This window comes from Ornithodoros turicata, chromosome 6, assembly GCF_037126465.1.
Source record: "Ornithodoros turicata isolate Travis chromosome 6, ASM3712646v1, whole genome shotgun sequence".
Lineage (NCBI taxonomy): Eukaryota > Metazoa > Arthropoda > Arachnida > Ixodida > Argasidae > Ornithodoros > Ornithodoros turicata.
The window spans coordinates 66,020,213-66,028,653 of NC_088206.1; the positions used below are offsets into that span (position 1 = coordinate 66,020,213).

At 42.4% G+C, this 8,441-nt stretch overlaps 1 long non-coding RNA gene across 4 annotated transcripts; it reads right to left on the reverse strand.

Annotated features, from left to right (window-relative positions):
* Positions 1-222: 222 nt before the first annotated feature.
* LOC135397080 (uncharacterized) lies at positions 223-7,531 on the reverse strand. Of its 4 annotated transcripts, XR_010423583.1 has the most exons (4): positions 7,152-7,531; positions 6,555-6,585; positions 4,779-6,356; positions 223-1,372 (listed from the first exon to the last, which is right to left on the reverse strand). It is a non-coding gene; the product is annotated as an uncharacterized LOC135397080 (long non-coding RNA). The 4 variants fall into 4 exon arrangements; XR_010423584.1 differs by lacking the exon at positions 6,555-6,585; XR_010423586.1 differs by having other exon boundaries at positions 4,779-4,986; positions 6,156-7,531.
* Positions 7,532-8,441: the final 910 nt, after the last annotated feature.

Consider the following 8,441-nt stretch of genomic DNA (forward strand, 5'->3'; position numbering starts at 1 on the left):
CCATCATACACCTCTTGCAATGAAACCGTCCGCTAGGTTGAAATAATCCATTAAAATTTGTGATAAGCAGAAAATGAGAGTCGATTAGCAACAGATCCACATGTTTCTCACGCTCGTCATCGACAACCTTGATGGGGTACAGAGATTTGTCTTCCCTTTCGTAGGCGTACACATTGATACTGATACCATTATTTTTTTCGAATGCTTCAACCTCTTTTGGGAAGGCTACCGGGAATGTTTTCGGAAAAACATACTCAGAAATATATGGTCTGTACGAAGATGCCCTACGCCTGCGATAACCAGTAGCAGGATGCAGTGCAGCTATTACAGAGAAGGCAAAACACATGTTCTGCTCATCTTCATGCAAACCAAAGTCCACACACAACAGAGAACGAAACTTATGCTTCAATTCTTGCGGTAACTCAAACTGGGCACATCCAATCAGTTGAGGCATCAAACGTCCAATGTTCATGATACAGGCATGAATGCGAAAGAGAAAAAAACCTGAACCTTCTACTTCGAGGTTTTCCAAATTTTGTGCTATTTCAGCAGTCACTTGAGTGATAGAAGGTTCTACATCTGCCTCTGACCATACTGTCACTACTTTGGAAGGCACGAAACTAATTTCGAGCTGTAACTCATCGTCTGGCGTGTGACGACCAAGTTCCACTTTAAGCAATACAAAATAGCGCAGTGGGAAACCAAAGTGTCGTAAGACATCAGCAATGTACTGTCTGTACTCGTGAAAAAAGGTTGTAACATCATGTCCGCTAACGTCCCTGTCGTGTAAATGTAGCTCGAACCGATTAGTATAGTTTCGCAGTGTGCACAAAGTCTCACAAAAAGGAATGCAGGGGGCTTGAAGATTGTGAACATTTGCCAAGTGAATCTGAAGACCTAATGCTGTTGCATAATACTGCCGTTCGTGCTGGGAGCATAAGTGACACGTCACCATATCTCATCACTTTCTCTTCGAATTGGTGAAGATAATATCTGGCGAAATGACTTTTTTACCATCTTTGGTAAACCGTTCTTTCTTCTCCATTTTGAGATTTGGAAGCAGTCGCATTTCCTCTAGCTCTTCCTCCGACAATTTTTTGAAGCGTCCAGGTAGATACACTTTCACTGGCTTGTCGTTTTCCATGCGGAGCTCCACGTATACGGCCTCGCCATACATAGTGTCAATTTTCTGAATGTCCAGCACTTCGAACTTTTCGTTTTTGGGTATGTTGCTCATTTTCTGAATTTCACCGTCACCACATTTTTTCAGTTTATCCAACTTTTCCATGACGGATGACATAGCTTACTTGTGTTATGGAGGCTTCGCTGTTATGTTGACAATTTGCTTTCTCCTCTTGCTGTATAGAATGAACTGAAAGAGAAGAATAGATTTGTAAACTCTTACATCTTCCACAGGAATATGTAACACACCTCCTCAGTCTGACGTTCTGAATGAAGAACCACTCTCTATGTCCGCTCTTATATAGCGATTGCATGCAGCTCTCTAACATGTGTGCACAGCCTTGAACGTCTACATCCTTGCAACGTTATACGTGAAGACATGTTTCAGCGTGTCCTATCTAACTTCATTGGTCTGGTAACTAACATACCTGCGTGCACAACCTTGAATGTCTACAACCTTGAACGTGTGTACTTCGACTTTGGGCAAGCTTAGAGCACAGACTTGTCTTTGCTTTTTGTTGTAACCTTCCATTATGGAATGCTCCTGGTCTGATAACTAACACGGCTGTGCGCAACCTTGAATGTCTACAACCTTGAAGGTCTGTATTTCAGTTTAGCCAATCTGAGAGTGATGTACAGGCTCGTCTTTGCTGTAACCTTCCTTTATGTAATGTTGTGATTTCATAGCATGCTTCATTCGTTTGCAAAAGATGGCTGAGGTTGGACCTTATAGGTTTACCACTCCGGTCTCAATGACCATATCAGGTCAAAGCCAGAGTGGAAAGACGACACTTGTTACACGTCTAATTAAACATAGAGCTGCTGTCTTCGACAAACCATTTGATCATATATTGTACATATACTTGTACAAACAACCAATCTTTGATAATTTTCCAGAGGTAACCTTCAGTCAGGATATTCCTACTAATCTTGATACTGTAAGAAATTCTTTAATTATATTTGATGATTGCTTAGCCGACAAACAAAGGCTCAAAGAAATCTGCAATTTTTATGTAGCTGGCTGTCACCACCTCAACTGTTCAGCTATTTTCATAACACAATATTTATTTATTAATGATCCTCTGTATAGATGCATTCAGTTTAACAGCAGTGCCTTAATTTTATGTCGTTCCGCCCGCACTGCGGACCAAATGCAAATACTTTCACGACAACTGTTTGGTCGAAAGAAAAGTGAACTACTGCCAAGTATATATAAAGATGCTTGCAAGAAACCATATTCATACCTTGTAATTGACCTATCCCAAAACTGTTCAGACCAATTTAGGGTGTGGACTAATATATTTCCAGACGACCAGCGACAAATAGTATATAAAACATGAAACGTGTCAAGAAGAATATTCATTTCCTTCAGTTGCTTGCTGATGCAAAGTTGCCGGAGCAACGTTATTTTCTCCTGGAACATGCTACGAGAGAGCAACTAACTGCTATTCGAGAGATTTGTATGAATCTTTGTAAAGGAAACATTAAGGTAGCTCCAAGAGTGAGAAATCAGTTGCAACCTTATGCAACACCTATCCGCTTTTTGGCAAAACGAGACACTACAGGAGTGAAGAAAGTTCGAAAGGTATTGCAACAATCTGGTGGTTTTCTACAGTTCCTTTTGCCACCTTTGCTGGGTCTCCTCTCGACTTTAGGTGGAAGGGCGATAGCAAAAGCAATCGGAGTGTAGTCGATGCAGAAATACGAGCTTGTGCCTTACCGGGAAACCCCCATCCCACAGATATTGAAGAAAGATGAACCAGACGATATCAAAGCAAAAGAGATAATCCAATATCTTCACTCCTTGCTACATCCCACTGTGAGTGAGAGCACACCTACACTGGGTTCAACAACAGCGAGAGAAGAGGAAACACAGACCGAGGAAAAAAGTAATACTGTCGTTGATTTCATGAGCAGTGGCTATAAAATCAGATCAGAAAACCTATTACGTCTTCTGGAACCAACGATCTCATGGGATAGGAAAACATTTCAGATAATTGTCGACGGTGAGCGAGTAGACAATACTAATATAATTGACCTCGTATACTATCTCGTGACGAAAGCAAGAAATGTTCAAAGACCACCCTATTTTGATCGGATTTTGCCGCTATTGGTCAAGCTAAACTTACCAGCACTTATTGTGCACCCATCTCGTCTTCAAAAACATACAGCAGAGAAAACTCTGGCCACTCCTTCACCTCATTCCGTAAGTGAAGCTTCCACACCTCGACGTGCGTCACCACCGCTCACACGAGCCGCGAAGCGCGCACGACAGCTCACATGGACACCGTACTGAAATCCGAGGAGAGAGGCTACTTCGAAGAAGAAAAAATACTGTCACACTTCCCTCCAAGACATCATAAAAAGGTATTAGCTATGCTTCAGCTGATGACAACGGTTCTGGCTTACGACGAGTACGGAAGAGTTATCTGTCACGGAAAGGTGGTGCCACACTCATCTATTGTTGAGCTTTTGAAGTACGAACTTCACAACAGGCAACCTCCCTGGATGAGAGGAGACGTTTCAGCTACAATCAACGCTTATCTATCACTCGATGCTCTTAGAGTTTGCAGTAGGAAGAAGTACTAATGGCAGCCTACTATGACCCGCAACATGTCGGCAGCTTTGGTGGAGTGCAGAGACTTGCTCGAGCCATAGGCGAAAAGAAGGACAAAGTCACTAAATTTCTGGAGACAAGTGATGTGTACAGTTTGCATAAGGAATACAAGCGACCCACGAAGTTTCGAAAAACCATTGCACTTGGACTTCGTGAACTATTCCAGGCTGACCTAAAGGATTTGCAAAGTCTAAAGAACCAGAACGATGGTTTTCGCTATTTGCTCTTTTGTATAGATGCTTTCTCTCGGCTTCTTGCCATTGTACCTATTCGTAATAAACGATCTCCCGAGGTTATTCGAGCTTTTAAACTTGCCTTTAAAAGAATTGGGACACCCAAGCTTTTGCACACAGATCGTGGAACAGAATTTACAAACAAGGTGGTACAACAGTTTCTGAAAGCAAGGGGGATCCGGCTCATCCATACAAATTCTCCTATGAAGGCCAGTATCGCCGAGCGATGTCAGCGAACAATTGTGACCACACTGTACCGTATCTTCACATTCCAGGGTCACAAGCGATATGTGAACATTTTACCTCAAGTAGTGAAAGCTTACAACAATCGCGTACACAGATCGCTTTCTGCCAGACCAGTGGACGTAAAGAAAGAAAACGAGCACATTTTCCGAGAGAGACTGTACCCCAGCCCGGTTGGACCACCAAAAAAGCCGCGCTACAGCGTTGGAGACGTAGTGCGAATAGCAAAATACAGACATCAGCTAATAAAACGTTATTTAGGGTCATTTACGTCAGAACTCTTCGTGGTGAGAGCGATCAAGTTAGGGTATCCTAACACGTACCTATTACGTGATCTTAAAAATGAAGACATCATTGGTGGGTTTTATGAGAGTGAAATTGTACGAGTGAGAGAGGTTCCAAAAGTAGAGAAGATCATAAAACGACGAGTTAGAAATGGGAAGCTTCAGTACTTGGTTCAGTTCACTGGCAGTCTGGACAAGAAGTGGATCGCAGAAAATTACCTTGGTTTGTAATGACCAGTCAAGACAAGTCAGCCGCCGATGACACAACATGGCCTGAGGTTGATCCTCGGCTTGATGGCGCATGGTTGTCATCATCAGACGCAGATGAAGAGCAGCCTGTGCTAGGTAGAGATGTGTGTGGCAGATGGAGAAGAGGTTACACACACGAATTTCGGATGCAGCCTGTGTGTCGTCTCAAACACGTCTCCTACAAAGAGATATTGGAATGTGGGTTAACACAAGTAGGCAAAACTTCGCTCGTGGAAGCTTTTAAAATTGTGACGGATATGGTGTTGTTTCAAGCGCTGCCAGATCAACCTCCTGACAGGGTTACTTGGAAAACTGCAAAAACAATGTATGCCAGAGTTCACACCGCCTGTACGTTTGCCTCGGAATCACCTTTTGCCTTACTTGCTGAATGGTCACGTCACGTGGACGAAATTTTGACATATGCTGACGAGGTTGACGCTATGCATCTTGCTGCCGAGAGTCTATGTTTCATGGAACAAGCCGAGTCTGAAGGTTGGCACTACTTAACAGGCTACATCAGCAAGCTAACACTTGACCTCTTCAAACATCGACTGGTGCACAATGGAGCATAAAAAAAAATAATCACCGCTCATGTATCAGGGAAATAAAAATGTACATTTGTACTAAGCCCTCTCATTTCATTGTGAGTGAACAGACATGGATAGATGTTTGTGTGTTCTCTTCTCCGTTGTGTGGCACACGTTTTTGCTTGTTGTGGTGATCATCGAGCTAACGAAGCTTCCATCCTCTTCCCTTCAGCTTCATCAGGGCAATTGCAGCAAAGAAGCTGAACTGGAAAAATATGTTTATGTACATTCGTGCCCTTCTGACTTGCTTGTGGTACGCATTTGGAGTGAAAACGGTAAACCGAAGCGTTCTGGTGTTACCCTAACACGAAACGAAACACGCCAGCTGCAAAAATGCTTAGAGACAGCCAATCTTACAAGGACCTATTACGATAACGAATGCTCAGATGTATGCTGTTTGTGCTTAGAACGTGAGTTAAAACTTCGCCGCTGCCCAGGCAACATTTACTCTCTTGGCAGAACAATTGGTCGACATCACTCTGGCTATGGAATCTCACTATCTAAAAGGGCTGTGATCTCACTGTCCTTGTATCTAAATAAAAAAAAAAATGTAACTGTTTGCAAACGTTTTCACTTCCTGTGATGGGCTAGGAAAGCATTCCTTAAATCACAAAGACCTGCATGTCGCCACTGAAAGCGAGAGGCATGAAACCTTGTCGTTCCTCATATTTGCATTTCCATAAATGACTTGCATGTTCATAGAAAAGCATTATATATAGTATATGTATTGCAAAAGAGGAGGGCAAATCCATGTACTTACCACAGTCTGTCTTTCCAGTCAAACACTCTCACGGAGAAAAAAAATCTTCATCTGGAATCCCGAGTGGATTAACTTGAAAAAAAAAAGTTTTCCACCTCTTCTCCATTGTATAGCACACATTTTTGCCTTGTTGTCAAGGAAGATCTCAAACTCTTCCCTTCAACCTCTTCGGAGTAGTTACGGCAAAAGAAGGAAGATGAACTGGAAAATATGTTTTATGTCAAAGCAAAATCAAACGATAAAAAAAAAACACCGTTTCGCTAAGTTTAAATGCAAAGAAACATGCAGTAACAAGACTGAACATTTCCTAAAGTAGGCTTTCCCCCAATGCACGTAGGAGTTGGGTGAAGACTAGCTACATCTCACAAATGAAGGTAGACACATTCCTTTCTTTCTGACCTGTTTGCCATTGACGTGCAGGTGAAGTGTTCTGTTGTTACCCGAACATGAAATGAAAAAGAGAAGCTAAAAAAAAATGCTTAGAAGAAGTCGATCTTACAAGCCCAAAATGTGAGATGACCCTTCAACCTCGTCGGAGTAGTTACAACAAAGACGATGAACTGGAAAATATGTTTTATGAAGAACCAAAGTCAAACAATTAAAAAAAACACCGTTCCGCTGAATTGAAATGCAAAGAAACAAGCAATCCAGCAAGACTGAGCATTTCCTAACGTTGACTTCCCGCAACGCACGTAGAAGTTAGGTGAAGCCGACTTGTAAATTAGCAATGTCCTCCAAAACATACAACGCAATGCAATGTCCTAAATAAAAAAATAATGTTGTACTGTTTGCAATCGTTTATTTTTTCATTTCATCTACTGCGATGATCTAAGAAGGTGCACTTTAAAATCACAAAGATTGCATGTCGGCAGCGGGAAGGAATGAACCTCTTTTCTTTTTTTCTTTCACCTACATGCATTCCATAAATGGCTGTGACCTTGCACGCTCACAGGGGAAGAACTTATAACAAGAGAAGATAAAAAAGCATGTACTCACCTTAGTCTGCTTTTCCAGTCAAACACCCGCACGGAAAAACCTGAGCTGGAATGTCAAGTGAATCCACCTGAAAACAATCAAGTGGCATTCACTTGACATTCCAGCTCAGTCCGGAAAGCGTTGCGGACGAACCGTCTTATATAGAAGTCGCTTCGTTTGCCTATGAGAGTGCAGCGTCGACCGTCTCGCCCCAAAGACGTGATGAGGAAAGTGATATTATCGTTTATCCTTGAGAGGTAATTACGGCTTTACCCGGGCTGGCTCGCTCTGTTCAGAAGTCAAAGCAGTCAGCATGGAGGTGGCTGTCATTAGTATACTGCGTCTTTTTTTCTTCTTCTTTTTCCTGCGGCGCAACATGTATCGCATAGTAATTATTTTTCCTGTTTCGAGTTGCAAAGGCGACACCGGCTAGAGTAAAAAGGTACGACCTTTATCCAACGAGTTGTCTTATATGCAAATGCTTGCTATTGCAATAACATCGTGTATCTTCGAGCGTTTATTCGACTTGCTCGTGTACTCATGCAAATCAGCAGAAGAGATATCACAGTCTGAGTGGAAACAGCGTGACCTTCAGCCATCCCGTCGTCTAATATGCAAAGCGTCGCTAACACAACAACATCTTAATGGAATACGGAAAAGTGATCTTATCATTTCTCGAGAGTTAATCCGTGTCGTACACAAAAACGGATTAATGGGGAGAGGTAGCCTGGTCGACTGCAAGTCCAAGCATGTTTAATGAAATCTCTACAATGAATATCATGATGTTCCCCCATGATGCGTCGGATGTCGAATTTCGAAGCGGTAAGCCTTTTGTCGGTTACACGCCCTTAGCACCCTGTCCATAATCACTTCTCAATACTAGCTATGCCATATCCTTGCAATTCGCAACGATGTTGTGGCGGGGGGGGCCGGTGCATTTTTCTTTTTTCGATCGGTTGTCGAAGGTCAGAGCTGTAGGCTTTTTTTTTATTTCCGGTTACGCTCTTAGCGCTCTGAAGTTTAAGTATATACTGTCTCCTCGCACTTCGGAAGGAGTCGATTGGCTCATCAACCATTTCCATTAGGTAGACGATAGCGAGGTGTCCTACTTGTCGACTTTAAAACGTAATAAGAAAAAAAAATATTTGAACAATGTTGTGCCATGTACGAATCGAGCTATCGTTTTATCCTTGCAGGGATCCAATAAACAAAATACAGAAGCCGACACTGAAGATTTTTGTTTAAGTTTAATTTGTACAAGCTTTCGCGTGGAGGTCCACGCTTCCTCTGTATTTGTTTATGGGACCTACA